The 23,649-nt window shown below is 44.2% G+C and overlaps 1 protein-coding gene across 1 annotated transcript in view; it reads right to left on the bottom strand.

Moving 5' to 3' along the window:
• The window catches only part of ASB18 (ankyrin repeat and SOCS box containing 18), a 284,810-nt gene that overhangs the window by 13,034 nt on the left and 248,127 nt on the right, over positions 1–23,649 (bottom strand). The window lies entirely within an intron of this gene.

Here is a 23,649-nt window from a genome sequence, read left to right as displayed (position 1 = left end):
ATGTACTTTGTACAGTAATCCTTTTTTTTCTTGTCTACATGCAGGAACTGCTACTCAGTCGTTAGGGAGTTGGGGTGATTTCAAAAGTTCAGATATTATTTGAGATCCAAGTCCACCATGGGCTGACTCATGGGGGGTCCACCATTAGAGAGGGGGATTTGCTCTCACAATGTGTTGCAAGAACACCATATTGATTACCTTATGATCAGTGGTCTCAGTACTGAAGTCTGTTGACTAGTTACCCGTATCAAGTGCACAAGGAGCTGAAGCTAACACAAGACTCTATAAAGCCTTCCGGGCGTCCAGAAATAAAGATAGGTGGCTGTCACTTGAGCACCGAGGATGTTCTTACTTTTGCAATGTCTTGTTCATGCACTAGCAGGTTGGTGTGTGCCATACACAACATCCCATGACAATAGAGCAGCTACCTGGGAAAGTTGAGGCAACGGGTATGTTACTGTTTTGTGTCCTTGTAGAATTTGCCAATACCGCCAACACCGGTTTTTCTTTTACCGCACCTTCTTCTTATTCCTTTCCTCGTCACAACAGATGCTGGGAGGACAGGATCTCTGCTGATAGTAAAAGGATATCTCTGTTGATAGGAATTGTAAAACATGTCGAGAAACCATGCATGGATTCCAAAGATGCAAAAAGAGAAAAGATCATACAAGGCCCCACCCTATGCACGAGGGCACAGACACAATGCAAGAAGGAGAACCCAAGGGAGGATTCCTTGATAGATAATGTTTACCTCTCTGCTTTGTTTGCAATAGAACTAGCCTGTTTCTCAAGACTACACGTGGCTCATGCCTCCACCAGTACCAATAATCACCAAAAGCAGGTTACCCTCTTCACCCTGATGTGTCGGGCCTGATTGTCTGAGAGTGAAAAGAACAAAGAAATAATGTGAGTCTAGGTTCATGAGCAAACCTTATCCCCCAGGTTGGTTGATACTAGCTCTCAGGCTAATGCTGACAGTGGTCGCAGTTCCAAATCCTTCCTGGCAGGTTTTCAGGCTTTGCACCAGGCTGAGGAAGGTTGATCTTTATGCAGGAACATTACAAATTCTCTGTATACGGATTGCGATCGCACAACAAAAACAAAAATCAAGCATGCCCTCACGCTTTAAGGCAAGCTTAAAGAGAGTTTTTTCACTCAGGAAAAATGCTATCTTCTGCTTTTCAGTGCAAAAGGCTTTGGCATCAAAGGAACAGTGCGAGGATCATGGAAAGACTAGGCCAGTACAGTAGTGGGCAGCACAGCCTCAAAAACCAAATAATTCTACACCCTCTCTACATCAGAAATCCACATGTCCCTCTGGTAGAAGGCCATCTTCCTTTTTCCAGTCAAGTTTGGGGAGCATTTATCTCAGAAAAGGGTAGAGTGTACTCTGAGCAAGGGCTACTGATTACATTGTTTTTCAAATTATTCAAAAGTAGCCCTAAGGATCAGTCCCTCGCCTCAGTTGTGCCTCAAGAGATCCACACTGGAACAAGAAACCCAGTCCTTATAAGCAAAGAAAGTGAGCATCTCTGACCAGAGAAGCGCCAATGCTCAAGGATCTATTCCATCATGTATCTTCTGTACAAATTGATGGATATCTTTCACCTGGCCCTGGACTTGAAGAAGCAACATGCACCAGTGAAGGATATATGAAGGAAGTATGAGTTTCACTTCATGCAATCATTCCAAGATGCATACTTTGGTGAGGCTCATACCTCTAATGGAAGATGGGACTATGTAGCATGATATGAATTGGCAGATCCATAGCTTCATGTGCCAATGAACCAAGATGACCAGTTCTGAGACCTGCCATTTGGGCTGAAGACAGCTCCTCAAATCGTTAACAAGCGTTTGGCTCCTTTGGAAGGCGCCCTGCACAAGAAGGAAATTTGAATCTTTCCCAACATCGACAACTCTTTCATGATAGCTCCACCCTATGCCCGTTGAACCTCCAGTCACATTATGTGTGTCCCCTGCTCCAACAAGATGAGCTTCTAATTAGCATAGAGAAGTCTTAACTGGAACTGTTATAGGACTTGACATACTTAGGCGCTTGATTCTGCGTGCGGATAGACATGGCATGGTTGACAAAGGAGCGAGCGTTGCAGAACAGTTCAAACCTGGAAATGCTACATGTCCTCTTTCAGGCAGGAGTGAGGTCCTAGTCTAGAGTCCGGTGGCAAACAGCAAACTGAATTTGTGTACAGTTGTATCTCAGAGTACATCTACCCTCCTTATGGGTTCAACGCCATTCATTTTGGAACCCCCAGTTTCAGAACCGAAAAGGATTCATTGAAGTGTGCCCTATGCTTAAGGACGCCTTGCAGTGGCAACAGATTCACTGCAACTTCTCCCAGAGGGGTTCCACACGTCCTCCTCCCCCGAAGGGAACTACAACAGATGCCAGTGTCAAAGACTGGGGAGACAAAGCTGGGTCCCCAAGAAAAACAAAGTCTGTTTTCCAAGGAAGAGTTGTTTAAACTAGAAAGAGGTGGTGGGGTCAGTTAGAGATCCCCAGAGATGTCTTCCATTGTTGACGACCAAGCAGTGTGATCCAGTCCAACATTAACCGCCAGGGATCACAAGGTTCAGTACACCATTACAGCGGTTGTGTAACTGGGAAGACAATGTCCTCTCTTCTTGACTGCAGTCTCCATAAGAGGGGTAAGCAATGTTGGACAATTGAAGGTAGTTCCGGACATATGTACCGAGAAAGATGTCTCGTCCCTGCCCCCATATGTGCGACCATTTCTTTTCGGACTGCTTGAATATTAAGTTAAAGCACCACAGTACTCTCGTGTAACTTTTGATCTCTGTGATTCGCAGCTGCCCGATCTTTCCAGTACTCCTGGTATTCTTGTCCCTTTGCCCATTTAGGCTGCATATTTGTTTTAGTGGCGTGTTCTATGTAGTAATGTGATTATTTTTGCTCTTCAGCTTCAGGCAGTGTTTGGTTTTTGCTTCTCCATAGCATGCTCTTAGCCCGCTCAGTAAATACTTACTCTTTGTGTGGGTTAGGAGTAGTTATTCATACAGAGGATGGTATAGTCTCTATTGTCATTGGTCTCTCTCATAGGATCACCATACTTTGGGTTCAAGCTGCATTGTCCTCAGTTGGAGGACTGTTCTGTGTGTACAAACCTGAGGACTGTAAAATAGTCAGCAAAATGGGGAACTACTCTTCCTCTCCTCATCTGCTAAGAAGAGGGCAGAGTTCCTGCTTCAGAAATCCCAAACTCTAACCCATCCCTACACGTTGGAAAGCATGACTGTGCTCCCCACTCACAGATTCCTCAGAGATGCGTTAGGTCCAGGTGTTTCCTCACTAGTGGGAAGTGTTAGTGACGGATCAGTGGGCATTTGATGTAGTCAAGAATGACCATTGTCACACCTCTTTCCAAGAAATTCTCTCAAACATCTGGCAGTGCTCAAAGGGATTCAGGCTTTCTTGACAATTAGTACCAACTCCAAAGGGTGTTAGACAGTAAAAACATTATTCGTATTTCATTCTCTTCAAGTTTTAGGGTTTCACGTTCAATAAAGAAAGTCGATTCACAAACCACTCATCAGGAGGACTTTCCAGTAAATCATTCCCATTATAAGCCTTGTTTTATTTTTGGCCTCTAACTTGCCTGCTATGTCCTTGCATGCCCTTATCCACCTGAGTCATCCACAATCTCCACTCTTCCCAGTCGGATAACAGCACTTCACGTTTTGTGTGCGTCCCTTCAGATTGTTTCATTCCCAGGAATCATTCTAAAAGTCCTTGTGCCTTTGCCTTGTCTATTCCACAACAGAGGTGTACAAGTCTTTCCTTACCTACACGCTAGAATTCTCAGGCAGACTCTTTTTAGTGGGCAAAGTCAAGGTGTAGACCGGATAGGGCCTGAGTGGGGGAGGTCAGCTTAAAATCTGTAAATGTCCACTCAGCAGAGCTGTGTGAGTGTTTACAGAAGTCACTGTCACAGCTGAGTAGTGGGGGTCACTCTCTGGATCCTCCACGCATGCTCGGAGCCAAGAAGCTTTCCCTGCTTCCTTTCAGCGCGGATTGAAGGATTCGGAGACCCAGAGAGCAGCGGGGGAATCAGCTTTGAGTCTGGAGGGAAACAGGTGAGGTAAAACACATGTTTGTGTGTATGCGTGAGTGCGAGGTTTGTATGTATGAGTGTATGCATGGCAGGGGGTGAATGTGTACGTGAATGCGTATGAATTAATGCAGTGTGAATGGTGTGCATGGGTGCGTGTGTGAATGAAAATGCAGTATGACTGTTCATGTGAATGACAGAGAAGCTGTGTGGCTACATGACTGTTGGGTGAGTGAGTGCGTGTGTGTATGTTTGTGTGTGTGTTCATGTTCGTTATGTGGAAAAGTGTCTGGGGTGAGGGGTGGGTACGGCAATGGGGCTGGCAGCCTGAATCTTTTCGCAATTTCACAATGGAATTTTTTACTCACAATCAGGGCAAAGCCAACATGAGGAGTGTTCATGGATGGGAGAGGGAGGGCATGTTTTCTTGCTGACACATGGCATTTCTACTGGCGTTAGGGGGCAAGTGATGTGTGTTCTTACATGGGAATACTTTTGTATAGCCAGCAAAGGACATGTTTTGTACTGTTGAATAACATTTCTTACTGGCATTAGAGGGCAAATACAACCTGATTAGTGTTTTTATATGGGGGGGCATTTGTATTAATGAATGTGAACGCCAATTAAGCGACATATCATTTTATGAACTGCTTACCACTGATCCCACACAGAAGCTCCAGACCTTAATTAACTGTAAAATCACCAAAGCGGCAGAAAGAGGCTGGATTTCCAAACAGGAAGCTGATTACCTTATGCCTCCACATCCCAGCGTGCCAAGGTTCTACACCTTACCCAAAATACACACAACTCTTGTGAAGCCGCCAGGTAGACCGATTGTATCAGGTTGTAATTCCCTTCTGGAACCTTTATCTAAATTTGCTGACCATTTCCTAAGACAATATGTCAAAGAAATGGCATCCTACATACAAGATACCACTGAGGTAATTAGACTAGTGGAAGGTATGCAGATTGATAAAACGGATATGCTGGCAACTTTAGATGTAGTCTCTTTATACACTAAAATTCCTCAACAAGCCACACTCAACATGGTAGAAGAGAAATTGTTAACATCTAGGACCACAGGGATAACTCCTAACTCGTTTATCCTTTGGTGCACCGAAATGTCACTTTGTGAAAATTATTTTGTTTTTAATGGACAATTTTTTAAACAAATTCATGGTACTGCGACGGGGTCAGCGGTGGCACCTACTCTAGCTAACCTGTATGTAGAAACTATTGAAGTAAATGTCATCATGACCGACTGTAACCCTTATAGGAAACACATCAAATTATGGAAAAGATTCATAGATGACATCCTATTGATCTGGACAAGTGATTTATTGACTTTTGATTCATTTGTACTATGGTTGAATGCACAACATTCTTTTTTGAAATGTACTAAAACCATAAGCAATGATGAAATCAATTTCCTTGATTTGACAATTATTGTGAACAAAGATGAATCAGCTCTATATGTTAAGCCATTCCACAAAGAGACTGATAAAAATTCTTTATTACTCTAGTCGAGTTTCCATCCGAAACATACCAGACAAAATTTGCCCTTTGGACAATTCTTACGTATTAAGAGAAATAGTAGCACTAAAAAAGATTTTGTGCAAGAAGCCGAGAACCTGAAATGTAATCTGGCCGACAGGGGTTACCCCAAAAAAGTTATTAAAACAGCATACAAGAGAGCTTCCAATAACAACGGAGAGGCACTATTAGAATACAAAGACAAGAAAGGAAATGATGATAAGATTGTGTTTGTTAGTACATACAGTACACTATCAAATGAAATCACGAAGATTATAAGACACAATTGGCATGTGCTAGAGAAGGGTGAGTGTCCCCTAGGAGCTCCGAAATGCGCTTTCCGAAGAAGCAAGAACTTAAAGGAACTTACTACTAGGAATGATGTATTTAGAAAACCCACCACACAAACCACCATTACAGAGCAATGGGGGCTCCCAAAAACTACTGGCCATAGTCCATGTGGCCAGTGTAGTTGTTGTGCACAAACCAGACGGACAAAAGAAATTGACCTGGGCCTAAACAAAAGATGGGAACAGCGAGTCCTTACAAACTGCAACACCAAGATGGTGGTGTATGCTATTTGGTGCCCCTGTGATCGACTCTATATTGGCAAAACAGAAAGGAAGGTCAAAATCAGGATAGGAGAACACAAGAGTTGCATACGGAATAATATCCTTAATGCACCCCTGGTGGGTCATTTTACAAGTCTTCGACACAAACCAGAAGAATTGAGATGGACAGTCGTGATGAACATTGCCGAAACCCATTACTCTAATATTGATAAGCGTACTCTGAGTATACAAGAGCAAAAAATGATTTTATTTGACCAAACGTTACTCATTAGGATTAAATGAAAATATCGACTGGAGTGTATTTATCAACTAATACAAGTAACTTCTCTACAGGTATCAGTATGGAGCCATTTCCCTTGTTAACCAATAGTATATACTAATGCACAACATATTCCTAATACTCCATCAAAGATCTAGTGTAACCATTGAGTATGATATCAGATAGTCTCTACTTTTAGAATTTGGTTGCATCTAATTTAGACAGGAATTTGTGAAGACATTAGTGAATTGATTTTATTTATAGCTCGATTTGATCCCAATTGAGCCGGTACATGTCTTTTTAATAATACTCCTCCACGCTTCTTACAGTTCGATAACTTTATTCCTTAACAGGATAGGGGTACAACTAGACGTGTCTTCAAGTGCACTTTGCTCCTTTCCCTGATCAAAATGGTGATTAGTGTGACCTCCGATAGCGCATGCGTAGGGACGACATCGACAATATGAAGTAATGAGGAAAATAGGCTACAAACGGAGCCCTAGTGCGAATGCAGTTCCAGTTATCAGAAGCCATTTTTTTACTTCGTTTCTACTTTCCTTACAAACAAAAAAATCCCTCTTTTTTAGAATAGGATTACTCACCATAAATTTCAATATTTTTAAGAGGGTAACACGTACATGGTGCTCGTCAACATTCTATCTGATGACGAGTGTACCATCCTCCACGCATGCGTAGTAACGCTCGCCGTCGTGCTCAATACGATTGAGTTACCGTAGCAACGGTTGCTCACACGGCGTCCAACTGACAGCTCTAGCAGTCAGACGAACCCAGCGTAAGCAAAGCTCGCCCGAATTAGGTAAGATTATGCCAAGTATTGTCATAACGCCTTTGCAGTTATCTGGTTGAACTAGGCGCAACAATGAACATATGTCCGTTAGTGCACTATTTGAACGTTTATGATACGCTCTTTACAGCTAGCATTGTTAGTGTTATTACATCCACCAGACGGTTCCGCCGAGACTAATACCTCGCATTTTGCCCCTCCAGATCGTGTGCCTTTGAGTAATTTAGCTGAATAATAATGGATGTAGCCCACATATTCTCCGTAGGGACATATCCCGCGCAGCAATATTGAATTCAGACTGTTCTTAATCTTTACATGTTTTGAGCAAACAGCCTTCTTTTGCTTGGGACTTTTTCTTGAGCCCTGTTGTATTCCAACACAGTGCTAATTAAAGTCTGTTGTTTTAGGACTCATCTACCAGCCATACCTTTGTGACTTGTGATTAAGAAGAGCACTAACTGACTATGACTTCGTACTATGGAGTTGTGAGCTGTTAACTTCGAGACTTTTTTGTCATTTTCTCCCATTTACGCTCCCAGTAAACTTTACTTTGACACTATTAGATAGCCATCCTATATTTTGCGACGAGAGACGATGGGACTATTTGTCCTGTATTTTGTTTATCTACAGGGCTTCATAAGTCGCTGACATTGAACATTCAAACAGCCTTTGAGGAGTGGTCTTACTGACACTAAGATACGGTAAGCATCTCCTAATACATCACAATATTGTTAATATTATTGATGTATTTTAGAGACCACATGTATTAATAAGGTGTGGTCTGTGTTTCTTTAAGGTTTGTCCTGGATATTCCCTTTGGGATTGAAACCATAAGGGTGAAGATAATTACGCATTAGAATTGCAATTTGGGAATCAACAAACCACCATCCGCACTGCTACGACAACGTCAACTTGTAAAGTTCTTCCTTAGAGACCACTGCAAGACAGGTTTAAGGCGTTGTTACGCCCCGGTGTATCTATACCCCTGAAGAAGTTCCTTATAGTAATTCTAATCACTAGAGGAACGAAACATGTTGGGAAACTTGAGATACTAATATAAAGCATCAATAAAAGCTTAAGAATCTCGAATAGGTGAAACTCAGGTATTGACTAACCCAGACATCTAGACAGGAGGTACTCATTGTCAACAACACAGTATCACCTGTTGTAATATCAAGTGGTTCAATCCTATTGTAAAAATGGAGACTTGAATAACTGAAAGCTGTTCATATTTTTATGCACATTTGAATTGAGATCTCTAAAGGAGAGATACTGTTTTGTACAATTGAAGCACATTTTGCACATTAGTATTGATGTGACGAACATCGCTATGCACTTTAGAGCACTGGACACTTTATGTTTTATGTGATGATTTTAACAACTCTATTTATTAAAAACTGTTTATGTTATTATAATATTGTTCTATGAAGTCAGGTTGTATTTTCCTGAACTTCTACTTGTCTTTGTTTGAATTGTCGTTCACTAATGTGTGGATCGCTAATTCATCCAGTGAACTACATGCCATAAACCTAATTTAGGTGTGGGAGCTTTGTTGTTCTAATTATATAGAGGTCAGGTTTGCCCCCCTTAGCCTATTATTATACCTGATTTCCCCCACGTTTTAAAGGGGCATTTGTATAGCCAGCAAGGACATGCTTTCTTGCTTTGGCATGGCTTTTTTTACTGGCATTAAGCCAAAGCCAATAGGAGTAGGTTCTTCACAGGGATATAGGTTTATATTGGCAGAGCGAGCATGAACATGTTTTGTTATAATATCATTACTGGCATTAAGGACAACACAAAAATGAGTACATTCTTTAGTGAGAACACTGGCACATATAGGTGCACAAGTATGGACATATATGGGCACAATTAGCATGAAAATATTTTTTACACTGGCAGAATACTGTCACATAGTGTGCAAAGGCATCATAAAAATACATTGGAAAATTCTCCTGTACGTTCTTGGCGAGTTGCCATCTAATGGATTTATTTTCATGTCTTACCCTTCAAAACCGATTGTGAGCTGTGTAGATTTTTCCTAATTTGTCACAGAAAGAGTACTGTGAAAGGCACTATTTTAACCCAATTATTTAAAAGAAAAAATCTAGGGTGAGAACAGCCCCCAAACCATAACCCTCTTGATTGGTTTGGCTCTCTCACTACACTGGGTCACTCCTGCACATTAGGCCCAGGGGCAGAACAAATCCCATCGCTTCTCCGGGCCCCCATTGGGGTAGGCGGAATGACATTAGTTTCATGCCCCACTTGTAAGAGACTTCTGGCTACACCTCTGTGCAAAGGGCAATGTTCACTTGCTGTACACCACTGTTCGAGATCACAGATTGTACATCAACCTAAAGAAGTTCTATATTTGGACCCTGTTCGATTCCCTCCTAGGGTGGGTCGACTCGGCAATATACTGATCTCCAGTAGGCTAGGATATGGCACAAAGATGGGTCGAGATATTGGGTGACATGGATACAGCAATGGCAAATCTCATTTTGTAGTCATTCATTTGTCACATTCTCAAACACTTGAACCTGAGATCCAAGGATTACAAGATCCGACTTCCATTATCTCCCAAGATACTGAATCCACACTGGCTTGGTTATTGGTTGCACTCATTGTTGATTATCTCTCCAAACGTTGATGATGCCTCTTTCAGAACTACTTCCGATGCCAGTGAGGGCACTGGGTAAACTATTGCCCCTCTTGAACCCCTTCCAAAAGGTGCAAGGTTTATATTGTGGGATTTGTTAGGGTCTGGGAGTGAGAGACGGACACAAAGGTGGCATATTTACTGATAAAGACCTTTTTTCAAGACAAAATAAGAGGGGTTGGAGAAAGCCCTAACTAGCCCTATCTCTTTGAGGGATATCCCTGCCTCAACAAGACTAACTAAGGATACTGTCAGTGTTATGATGTCCAAATTATACCCCACCGCCCTGTGTCCAAAACCTATTCTATCATCACATGTGCTAAACTTAGAAAAAGGTGAAAGGGTAAGTGTCTTTTTGAATGCCAACCTGCATCGCAACCTTATGTTCAAGACAACATTTCCTAATGAATTTCATTTAGGGTGACAAAACCACCAACTCGATTCATTATTAGCAGACCCGCTTCCCAGGGCTGCAAGAAATTAAAATCAGCCTGGCTCTTTCCATCAAGCTGTTTTGCACTTATGCTTCACGTGCAGCGGGTCTCAGACCCTATTCACCATACCTGGTCCTTTACCCACAGCATTCGTTCACTCTCCTGCCAAGGTCTTTGGGTGCCACTGTCCCACACAAAGTTCATATCCTCCTGCAGTATCATTTGGGGACCACTTACCCAAACAGGGTTCACAATCTCTTTCACGTATACACTATCATTGTTTCTTTGATCCTATCTCTCTCTGTTCTACAGCCCTGGTTTACTCCCCAGCCAGGGCTCTGTCTAGCACTGGCTTCTGTATGGATCATGCTCCCCCTTGTCATAAGTTGGGGATTGCCTTTTCTCCACGGGTCCCAGAACCCTGTCACTTGATTGATTACAATGGTATCCCTCCTCACTCTGTCTTCACTCCATAGCCCTGGTTCACTCACCCCAACCTTCCGACTGGCCACCTGTGTACCTGTCGGACCTTGGCCTCATTGCATTGGTGGTTTGCGGGTCTCCCAGGTGTCAGTGCGGCTTCTGCTGCTCTGCAGAGCCTTCTACGGTATTTCGCATGCCGTTGCAGCAAGTTGCTTCTGGGTCTGCTTTTCCGAGGCAGCCTCGGTAACTGGAAGGTAAGTCTCATCCTCCCTGCTCCGTCTCTTGCATTGTCAGTCTCCTGCAGGTCTGCCTTTCCTCTGCGCTCCGTCGGCTGCTTCCTTTGTGCAGCAAAGTGCTCGGTCGGTACCAAGCTGGTATCCAAGACGCCATCCTTCCCTTCCTGCTGGATCTTGACATGGCAGTCAGCCAAATACATCAAGGGAAGGACTAGAAAGTATGCCATTGATCCTGCGAGAAATCCTCATTGCTTGCATCCTCTTCCTTGGCACAGTACTGCTATTAGCTGCTAGGTGAGTGTCCATTTCTTCCATGGATTTTCTGGAGCAACATGACAACAGTACTGTGCGGTACTGGATGAAGGGTACAGAGAAGTGGTTTGGGTAAAGGTGGGAGCGTTAAAGGGATACTGCGTTCTCCCTCTGGTGTCACTGTCCTCAATGAGACCCTCCCTCCCATGGGATCCTCCCACTGAACACCACCCCCTAAGGGGAGTATCGGGTAGCGGCCTCACCATCCTGGCCTCATGAAGGGAGGCTTTCCCATCTAAAACAGTGACAATACCTTTGGATTTGCGATATACCGTTTCCCTTAGGGTTTCAGCCCCTTCATCTTCTAAAGGGGAATGGGAGAGCAAGTCTACATTCCTTTTTTTCTTGCCCTTGTGACGGTCCTCACTAAAGCAGTATGGTTGTAAATCAAGGAAACACTGCATAACTCAGGGGTTAATATCTTTCTTAAGGCTGACCATACTAGCGGGGAATGGTCAGTGACTAATGTAAACATTCTCCCCGTAACGTAGTACCGAAGATGTCCCACTGCCAGGGGCTCCAGCTATATGGTAGCATCATTTCTGTCCCTAGGAATCTAGGCCATGCAATTGCCTACAAAGAAGCATAGCTATTTAACTGCCAACTGGGCAAGGTGGCACTTTTTGGGTTAGCCGTTAGTCCAGTACCACACAGGGGTTTTAATTATCTGTTATAGATGCGACATATGTTTATTCCACGTCTTACTATTGTGGAAATTAGTCTGCATGTGTGCATACCTGTGTTTCTCATATAGACCACTTGTTGCATTGTAATGTGTTTTAATGTATGGCATGCCACACCTGGTCCATTTTTATGTACTGCACAATTTTTAATTTCCACAAATCTATTCTCATATCACACTATATATGATTGCACTTGAATTTAAATGTATTACATGATTCTTCATCCCCCACTGTATTTTTCATCTTGTAAACTTGTTCCTACCTCAGGTGACAGCTAACAGCTGCCAGATTTACAGCCAGTGCAAAATCTTCAGCCTGGGAGCTGACCCTGCCCCTGCCGGTACTAAGCTTCCTTGAAGTCCTGTGAACCGGTTCCCCCCTCCCAAGGGGGCCTGCCTATGTTTGCTCACCTGCCTCACTTTTCCTGTCCCCAGCCCCTCTGCACCCTAGAACATTTGTGTGGGAACCATTGTGCCCATCCTGGCATGTTTGCCCACCTGTCTTGTCCCTCCATCCCCTTTCTGGGACAGCTGTGGAGGAGGAGGCTGCGCCAGCATTTGTCAGACACCCACCCCCTGTGAATCTCCACCCATTTTCTTGTCACGTGGACCCTAGGAAATATTTTGACTTTCTGAGAAACTCTTCTCCCCTATGGAGGGTGGAAGTGCCAGCTGTGGAGGGGGACCTGTGCCTGCATGTGTCATCCTACTAATCCCTGCCCCTTCCTCCTTGGGGCTTGTGGCTGGGCTCTGCAGAGGTGAAGTAACAGCCTTATAAGTGGACAGAGAACCAGGGCTGTCTCTTTTTTTGGCTGAAGTGCTGGATGCGTGGGTGGTGACGGGGGAGCTACAGAGACCCAAGCTGGGATGCTTCTGTCAGAGGGGCGACCCCGTCTGCATACACAACGAACACCTCACTGTGGTCTGTTATTTCACTGACCCAAAACTCTGGCTCTGCCTGTGGTCTCCCCACACAGCCCTCCCCATTATGGCCTGCCTTCCATTTCCACAGTTTTCTGGTGCAGTGACTCAGATCCAGTACCGGGTCTAGGTCCCTGATCACTTGAAGAGCACCTTAACATCTACACCTTCTCTAACTATTCCCACCCCTGTTCTGCGGCCTGTGCTCCTCGCCTCTGTCCCTTTTCTACCTACAGCAACAGTAATTTCCATCCACGTGGATTCAAACTTTACCCTTTTCCAGAATCTACGGACCAGAGCCCACTGGTCCCAGAGAAGAGGAATTCCTTCCCTGAGAGCTGCCTGCTGAACCTGTTTGTGGCTGCCTGGCTGCCAGATCAAGTAGTAAGGCAAGAACTTTGTGGAAGGCTCGCTAGATCTCAACCCCTAACTTTATCCGGTGTATGATTTTAACCCTGAGAGTTCCTCTGGAGAGGGGTGTCACTGACCCTGTAACAATCTCACCTTTTAGGACCATACTGGAGGGTGAACAATGGTAGCTGTGACTTCAGAGCAGCCAGAAGCATGGAAACTGCTCTCCTGAACATCTGCTAAGACCTGCTCTCTAACCTTGACTCCAACACTCCCTGTGTCCTCATCTTACTTGATCTCTCTTTTGCCTTCAACATGGTCAACCATGCCATCCTACCCTATCATCTCCGTGATAACCTGGGTATCACTGATCAGGCCATGGCCTGGCTGACCTCGTTCCTCTCTGATCGACCCTCACAGGTCCAACTTGGGTCCTTCCTTTCCTCTATCTCACTCTCTACCTGAGGTTTTTTTTCAGGGGTCTAGCCTCTCTCCCTGGCTGTTCAACCAATACCTGGCACCACTCACCCACCGCATTGCCACTATCTGCTCCAACTTTCTGTGCTATGTAGATGACACTCATCTCGTTTTCAGCTCCTCTCTGCCACCTCTTCTCCTTCTCTCATCTCTGACTGTCTGTCAGCAATCCAGGAGTGGTGTGCCGCCAATGATCTCTGCCTTAATGCCAGTAAGACGGAGATTCTCCTCATTGACACACCTGCATCCTCCTTTCCTGTCACTCTCTGGCCAGCCTCCCTTGGCCCTCTTCCTGCTCTAACCTGTGGGGCTAAGATCCTTGCGGATAACCTCGACTCCACACTCTCCGTTTCTCCTCACATCTCTGACATCTCTAAGAAGTCAAACTACTAACTGCACCTCCTCAGAGGTATTCCTCCTTTCCGTAGAAGCTCACTGTCTCTAGAGCTCTGGTTCTCTCTGAGCTGGACTACTGCAACAGCCTCTTTTTAAATCTGCCTGCTTCTACTCTCCGCCCTCTGCAACTCACCCTAAACAGGACTGCGAGACTTGTCCTTGGCCTGAAGCCCAGGGATCGTATCTCTCCAGCACTGGAATCTCTGCATTGGCTCCCAGTGGCTGCAAGGATTAAGTTCAAGATCCTTTGAATTGTCCACAAGGCCTTCTGAGGCCTGGGTCCACAATACCTCCAACTCTCTCTTCATAAATACCTTCCTACTCAAGATCTTCGCTCCTCCAAATCCCTCAGGGACAGTGGCTTCTCCAAGCAACGAGTTGGTGGTAGATCTCTTTCTTCGGCTGGGCCCTCTCTCTGGAACAGCCTCCCTGCCTCTCTGAAACTTGAGGAGAACCATCTCCGGTTCCGGAAGCACCTCGAGACCTTCCTCTTTGCTTCTGCTTTCTCTCTTCCTCTCTCCCGCTGATTTCATGTCTGATACTGCACTGGTCACCTGGCTTCCCTCTGATTTCGGGCCCAGGTCCCTGCCCGCCCAGTTGCACACCAGCACTGCCTCTCAGCAACCCTTGAACTTGGGTCTGTATCTGTAACCCTACAGTCCCCCTACTTCCACTTTTGGACACCTGCTGTCTGCACTTACCCTTGCACCTGCCACCTGCTGGCCGCACTTCTTGTTATTGTTTTGATCCCATGTACAGCACTGCCCACTCCCCTTGCCCCTGGTACTCCCCCCCCTCCCTTGCACTTGTGTGATCTCAATGTCACTTGGCCTAGTAAGATCGTTGTCTCTGTCCTCCCTCTGTTCCCCCTTCTTTGCCTTGTCACACCTTGAAACACTTGTGCATAGGTGCGTTAGAAATGCAATATCATATCATATCATCATATCATTGCTCTCCTTAGGGACCGGTCTGCCTGTAGTCTGATTTTAGAGCATGCGACCTGTCGTTTACTTCAGTTTGCTAGTACCAGTACTCTGTACCATACTCATCTCCTAGAAACTCACTAGGAGTGAACAAGGCTAGTAGGTGGCCCAACCTCACACACATACCCGATTTGATTGTGTACATATCCTGGTCATGAGAGCTGTGTATTTCTTGGGCCTCTAGAGCTAGACTTTGCCTGGGACCTCTTGTGTGTGGAGTGCCTGACCTGCCTGCCTGAATCTGAGTCGTTTTTATGGGACACATTGGAATTTTACATGACACTCCTTTTTGGAAATGGATCTTGGCATCATTGTGCCCCATTTCCTGAAACAGTTTATCACTCCACCCCTTCCCTAGCTGAGTGCCTGTGAATGTGCATCTGCCAGTGCCTGTGAGCAATTGCGTGTTCGCTAGAGTGACCCTGGTTGACAGACCTGGATAGTAGGGATTCTGACCTACGCCCGTAGTGATTTAGTATTTGCCAAGAAGTGTTACCCCAGTTATAGGGGTGACTCCCTGCCTGTTCCCAGTGTTAACCCAGTAACCCCTTCTGCCCCAGAGGATGTCCTATAATGTTCTGTGCTTGCTCCCCCACCCAGTTATTTTGCTCCCTTCCCAGTACCTGCCCCCTAGAGGTATGCCCCTGCAGCGTCACCCCATGATCTATCTGACCCAGATAAGGCTGCCCTCCAGATGGTGCCCATGTGGGTCAGTATTGGGCTTCTAGAGGGCAGTATGGATTTAGTAGGGGAGGGAGAGGGTGAGGAGGGATAATTCACTACTCCCAAATGCCCCCTCAGAACCCTAGGCATATGCATCAGCATGTCCCAAGCCAGTATCCACCCCCAGCCCGGGGTCCAACCCAGTAAAGTCACCTCGTGCATCAGAACCAGTGCACCTATTGTAAGGGATGGGGCCACTGGAAGTACAACTGTCCTCAGCGGATTCAGCCTCAGCAGAACAAGGCCACCTCCCTGTCTGCCCAGAGCCAACCGTAGCTACCTGCACCATGCCCGCTTGGTCCCGATCAGCTCCCTGCTCAGCCTAGAACCCCAAATCAGATTGCTGGTTCTTGCACAGCACCCCAGTCTGGACAACCTCAGGCCGGATACCAGAACAAAGCCTCGCCTCCCCCACCAGTAGTCAGAACAGCCAGGGTGCCTCTTCTGGCACCTCCTTGCAACCCGGTCCCAGTAGCCAGACCAGAGTCCCTTCTAGTTCCCTCAAGGTTGACAGTTCCCTCAAGGTTGACAGGAACTGGACCAGACTAATTACCCCGGCACTCCACCTCCCCGCCCTATCCATCCCTCTTCACATCCAGTGGCCCCCTCCTCTACGTGACAGCCCTGGTAAGTAACAAGCATGCAGTGATGCTGGTGGAAACAGCAGCCACCTTCAGCACACTGAGGATGGTAGAGGTCCCAGATGCCTCAATGTCTAGCCGGACTGTCACAGCTGTAGCAATAGAGAACATCCCATCTAAGGTGCCTGCATCATTGTGGTGCACTGCCTCCTCTGGCCTACTGCACCACTCGCTTAACCCTGTCACTGTTCCGCTGCCCTCTTGTATTCACACTGTTGTGAGTTCTGTGTACCTGGCCCATTCTCCCCATTTCACCAGCACAGATCCTTTAGCAGAACTGACAACATTGCTAAACAAACGGCAGGCTACCATAGGGAAGAAACAGAACACAAAGCTTGGGGAAAACAGAAAAGAAGAATGGGCAAAAGTATGCACACAGACAGGACTGAGCTGGCCAGGCGCATTGCCCCGTGCCCTCGTGCACTTGAGATCTATGCCCATCAACTTGCTGGACTCTCTACCTTTGAGATGATGGAAAGCCAAATGCCCCTGGCGGCTGCAGCTCCTCCCTCCATGAACAGGTTGCTTTTGGCACTGACTGATGATTCAGTTCTGGCATATTTCAAACACCTTACTTCAGTCATAAGACAGATCTGCAGCTAGGCCAGCGAGGCACAAACTGTGCCAGGCCAGCAAAGATTACATTTAGGGCAGGAGGGAGAGCTAGGACACTGCACCCCAGAGAATGGACTCTTTGTTCCCCAAATTCTGGGCCAACAGTGCCCGAATGGGAAGAGGGTATTTTTACCCACCGTGGGTAAGTGACCTGTGTTTGGAAAATAGCACTGGCAGAACAGTGATAATTTATTTAACATTTTGTTTTAATCTGGATTTATTTTTTGATTTTGATTTTTCTATTTTGATGTTTTGTACTTTGATTTTGGAATTTTATTATTTGACTTTTTATATTTTAAATTTTAATTTCAGCATTTGGATTTATTTATATTGATATTTTGGGGGTTTTAAATGTTTCAATTTTAATATTTGTATTTGGATTTTTGTATTTGGATGATTGTAATTTTTATATATTGATTTTTGTATTTGGATAATTTTACTTGTCATATTTTGATTTGTGGGTTTTAATGTTTGTATTTTAAAAATTTTGGGTTTTTTTAAAAAATATGTACAATTACATTTTTTGGTTTTGTTGGGTTTTCCTGATGTTTGATCTCTTTGGAAGATTATATTTTGTGAGTTGCGATGTTTGGATACAGTTCACACAGCTCTCTTTGTTTTAAGTGCATTTTATTTCACATTTCTGTTATAGAGTACCAGCCTTGCCTTCCATCTTTCACTATTGCACTATGACATTGTCCTGCCTTTTTGCACCAGTTTACTTTCCAGCTTGCTTTATTGTGAGATCTCTGCTTTCCCCTGGATCTAGTGAACTCTAAAATGGACAGGGATGGTGTTGGGGTAGGGGTTATAGTATAGGAAAGTGGGGATTTGGGGCAGAACCCCCATATTTTTTTGAAATGTTAATCCGTTTTTTCAAAGCAATTATTTTCGTAGAAAATTACATCGAATAAACTGGTGTCCACAAAGGGACATGGAACTTCCATGATATCAGGCAGTCCAACAGGTAAGAGGGTGTGAGAAACTTTGTGAGGCAAGCTTGATGCCTACTCAGTGGGGCCCCCAGAAATCTTTTATAGGGGTGGCCTGATGAGGCCCAATAAATCTTGGGGTGGCACCAAAACAAACACATAACTGAATTTCAAGAAATCTATTATGCCGATGTAGTTTGTAGTCCAGTTGAAAACTATGTATATATGAGAGTTAAGGAATTCATTATTTAACAGTTAACTAATTAATGTATCTGATGCACATTTACTAATATCAGTAAGGTTAACATTTTGAGTTCCACAATCCTGTTTGTGCTATGTAAGGAATATGTGATGTGTATATGCATGTTAGACAATTTATTGTTCTTCAAACAGAATAGTTGTTCGACTTTGACTTGAAAAGACAAATATACAGCTTTAATTTAAGGGAGCACATTGATTGTAAGGAACAAAACATTTACTGAGAACACGCCTACTCAAGTAAAAAACAACACAGTGGCCTAAACATTTTTCAATACAACTGTATTTGGTTCATGTTGCTGTGTGTTCTTGTAAACTAAAATATATACTTACAAAAAGGAAACAAAAGCATGTTAATGGAGAATATATATTTTTGTATAGCCTGCTCAACCTATTTACATCCCCGCTTTTCTTGGCTACATTCTTTTGTGTGTCTTCTTGCAAACTAAACATGAACAAAGCAAAAGTGCATGATGATGGACAACAATATACATTTTAATGTAGCCTACTCAGTACTCAGCCTATTCATTATTATTGTATTATTAATATAGTTTTAATCGCCTGTTGCTGTGTCTTTTGTCAAACACATCCAAAAAATCATCAATATTTATTGCCCTATCCCTTCTTGACTCTACACTTAACAACCCCAAATAGCTCAATCGCTCATCACTCATTGTATTTCTCAAGGTAGTCTTGATTAACTTTAGAACAGAAAAACTATGCTCACATGCTGCAGTGCTCACAGGTAATGCAAGTGCAATTTTGCAAAGTTTAAACATCTAATGGAACACTTCCTTATATGGCTCAAGGAAGACTGTGAGCTCTATTAAACTGGTCTGTTTTTCAAAACCACTAGTTTGCCTCCTATCAAGAATTCGCTTGACATGAGGGATCTCTTAATCTAGATCATCACTGCTGCAGTTCTATTGCGAGGCAAATGGAAACACTATATTTTTCTCACAAAATGTGGGACTGGAGGGATTCAAGGCTTGTATCCCTTGCATAACGGCACAATTTTCTTTAGAAAATGTTCTCTTCACCTCAGAGAGAAGCACATCAACAAATGGAATAAATGTACCTACCCGAAATTACTCTTTATCTGTATTCGCATGTCTTTGAAATATAGTCGTGGAAATGTAATACCCTTCAAGCCTAGAACTTGGTGTGTCCTGACGCCCTAGAGGTGCAACAGCGATGTTGCATCGATCAGCAAGGGTCATAGTATTGTTCCAAATCTCATTAAAGACAGAGCCCTCTCTATAACTGTTTAATGTGTCAACAAGTGAATCAACAAGGATAACTGCCGTTCCTAAATTGAGTTGTGGGGACTGTAAAATATCTGACAGGTGTTTTATGTCACCAAAAACATGTGTGAATGTTAAAAGGAGGCCAGCAAACTCTAACTCGATTTGGGCTAATAGACCTCTTGCCTCTACAGCTCTGTCACCATTTTTCTCTTCAGGTATTTCTTTTAGTAGACGTTTGAGGGCTGGCAGTCTGTCCCTCACTGTCTTGCAAGCATTGTACCTACAGGCCCAGTGTGTCTCTATCAATCTTTGAAACTCTCTTGGGGCCCCCTGAAACATGTCCCTCTGTACCTCTAGCCATCTTTGATGCACATATGACCCTGCCACAAACACAAACAGTTTCTGCAGAAGACAAAAGAAACAATAGGCTGTTTGAACTTGCATTCACTAGTTTACTTTGAAATGTGTCTGGCTACCACACAAATACCATTTTGAACCCGATTTCCATCACACCCTGCTATGGCAGAGCCTAATCTCCTAGCCAGAGGCAGAACAAAAGGCCTGCATTGGGCTGTGGCATGTTTTGTGTCCGCAGTAGTTCAAACCCTCTTCTCTCCCTCTACTCTTGAGCACCCAGCGGACTTAATATTAGGGGTTGCAGTGGTAGGCCCAGCAACGTATTACTCGTGTGAATTACCAACATTAAAAGTAATCAAATGTCCAACAATACACTTTTCTTACTAAAACAGCAACCATTTACACTTGCAGTGTTGTGCTTCTAGTGCTCATTAAACACAAGAACACAGAGGATTTCTTCAGGCAAAGATAATACATGAGCATTGAAAATAGTAGTCAAACAATAAGCAGTTCTCAGTAGAAGCCAAAATATACTCCAGTAAACCCATAGCAGTGGTTGAACTGGGCAGGAGCTTTGGGGAGCAGTGCTCCTGTAGTTTTAAAAAAAATGTTTTACGGTTCCTATATTTTTTGTTTAAAAAGAAATCTTCTGGAATGGTTTCATTTTAAAATAGAAGTGTAGGAAGATGTTGAATCTTGCACTTCAGTGCACCGCACTGAACATTCCCTTAAACAGTAGGCGCATTTGTTTGGAGGTTTGGATTGCACGTGGGAGGAGGCGTGGCAATGGGGTTTGCGGGTAGCGGGAGCAAGCCAGCAGGGAACATAGTTCTACTACTTCTTTTGGTACACTGAAACCACTGACCGCTAGCATCTGTACTCTATTACGCATCTTAGATAGTTGTAAAAAAGGGCCAAACCGTTGTAGACAAATGAGGGTCACTCTTTTTATTTTAGGTTCTCTTGCCTTTTTTTTGGTCACAGTTCCCCATGCTTCAAATACTAAGAATTGCAAATCTATTAGAAAAGAGTAACAGGTTTGATGCTTTCTACCCCATCAGGTCTCTCAAGTAAGGGTCCTTGATATTTAAAAAAAATAACTCAAACCGCCGAGCTGCCAAAATTATGGAAAATGCCCTAGTCGTTTACACGCGAGACACATTTCACATGCACATTCAAGAGGCACCTCACCTGACAGCCATAAATTCAAAGATTCACATTCCTTAGGCATTTAGCAGTGTACAGAAGCATTAAAATTACTTAGACACATTGCCATGCAAACAATATTAAAAAGACTGCCCTAAGATACTTCTTCAAGGGAGTTAATGTTATTTCATTAATGTCCAGACCATTAGGCTGTGGAAGGCAAACCATTATGGCAGATTGCTGTTCTGTAAATGCTGTGCCTCCCTCATTATGTCCAACATGTATTTTTCAGGAAATATGAACACCTTCAGTGAATTCTTTTTAACGTCACTGATTAAATGCATAAGTTGTTGGTTGTGTTCAAATACTAGAAGAAAGCATCACTCCTCGGGCATCCTTAAAGGCTGTTGTCTTTCAGGGACCTCATTTGACCAAAACGCCAGGGGTAGCGGAAGTTTGACCCCACCCCGAAGTGATATCACAGGAAGCGATGGAACACAACCTTTCGCCCCTTGACAAAACAGGAAGTGGCATCACATAGCATTGTTCCTAAGCACGCTACAAAACATATGGTTACGATATCACTATAATGCGATATGCATTTCATACAAGAATGGATCACCATGTGTATCGTTAATATCAGTGTGTATAGGCCCATATTACTAAATAACTGTGAATGCAATCAGACGCCCATGGCCAAATGATACTGATGTGCTATTATATAGCACTTACGCTTAAGCGCTTTATATAGAACAAATATACATACAATATCACCCAACCTGTGCTGGTACTCATTTATCGACCTCAGAAAGATGAAAGGCTGAGTTGAGGTTTTCAAGAAAAGACAAAATCAGTGACTCCCCCTGAAGTGTGCCTGAAATAAACCTTTATTGAGTCTAGCAGTTATTGTATAGAATTTTACAAAGACAAATTCGTTGGTATTCCTATTCTTTCTTATTTAGGGACACTGCTGAAAGTGTTAGACTTGTGGAACCAGAGTTCATAAAAAAATAAAATCCAAGCCCTGAACATGAAAGCCAGCCACTCCAGAAGCAAAGAGCCACATGGCGCTAGCCAAAGAACTAGGACCTTGCATTTAAACAAAAAACAACACTTTTTTTAAAATGTATTTACCTGGGGTAGCAAGTGAGACCACAGGGGTAGCAAGGGAGACCCCTAAATAACATCAATGTTGACAATTCTTTCCAGCCAGGACCCAGCCATATGTGAGTGATAAGTCAGGGGAGTGTGCCACACACAGACACTGCTTACCTCAGCTCCCCCTGAAGTGCTTGCCTGCTGGTGGAATCTCAGCTCAGGTCTCCTTTTCAGTGGCAGGCAGTGCCACTGCCTGAATCCAAAAGCATTGGCAGCGTGTGTCTGTCCAAAGGTTTGTGCTGCACACACGCGGGCGCAACTTGCAGCCGTGCAAGGAACTGGATGGAATTGAAAGTGAAACCCAGAAATAAACACAGCCTGCCTTGGAAGTGTGAGCTAAAGCAAAAATGCGCGCGTCCAGGCGGGTTTATTTCCGGGTCCATCCTGACTCCAGTCCTTCATGGCTGGCAGCCGTAAGCCTCGGGCCTCGGCAAAAAAGCAACAAAAAAAATATTTTTGTTTGCACAGAACTGGGCATTTTATTGTCCATGCACAGTTGAGTGCGAAAGAAATACATATATATATATATTTGTGCGCTTTTTCGCAGGGTGGCCACAGGGGGGGCCAGCATTCTTATAAGGGTGGCCGTGGCCCCCCTTGGCCACCCCCTGATGGCGCCCCTGTGCCTACTGTCTGAGCTATCTCTCTAACCCAGCTGAGCTCACTCTGGAAGGAGGAGGGAAGTGAAGAATTCTGAAGAATCTGAGAGGGCATTCATGAGGGAAGGCCATTCCTGCTTGCTGCTCTTCCCGGGCCCCATGAAATGAGACCTACCTGTTCCCTATTTGGCAGGTATTGGAGCTGCCTATTATATTACTCTGCTTCATCTTCATGGACATCCGGGTCCAGGTGAGTGTATCTCAGCTTTTCCAGAGAATGTGTGCGACACATTCACTAGAAAACTAAAACCATTGGGGAGCTTGCCATCCAAATCCCCATTGCGGCAGTTAGAGTTTGTCTATCACACTCACTTAACCCTAAGGATTTCAACAGCTCCCTTGGACCTATTAAAGGTCCCCTTAAATGTGCAGTTGGCCAAGATAACGTTCCTCATTACAGTTATACCAGCCAGAAGGTTGGGCAGTTAATGACGCTCCTTTATCATGTATGAACCTTTCCTGAAGTTTGTCTCTTAATGCAATGCTCCATTCACTTGTAACGTTTCCCAAAAGATCTGCACTTTCTTTCATTTGAACCCTCCCCCTGGCCCTTCAGATGCATACCATGTCTTGCAGGATCATGTGCCGTGTTATGTGTGCTCTTGGGCATCTAACTCCCCATTTGGGCTGTCCCCGCCTATGCTTTGGGGTCAGAGCTTTTAGTGAACTTTGCAGAGGTTTTGGACTGATTTTGTGATTGTCACATTGTGCTGGGGTTCCAACCTCCATTCCAGGTCACTTGACATGTGAAGTGGTGTTGACTTGTATGTAGGTTCATG

The sequence above is a fragment of the Ambystoma mexicanum genome, chromosome 9 (genome assembly GCF_040938575.1).
Source record: "Ambystoma mexicanum isolate Mex_15411 chromosome 9, UKY_AmexF1_1, whole genome shotgun sequence".
Classification (NCBI taxonomy): Eukaryota; Metazoa; Chordata; class Amphibia; order Caudata; family Ambystomatidae; genus Ambystoma; species Ambystoma mexicanum.
This window is presented reverse-complemented; position numbering and strand designations above follow the sequence as displayed.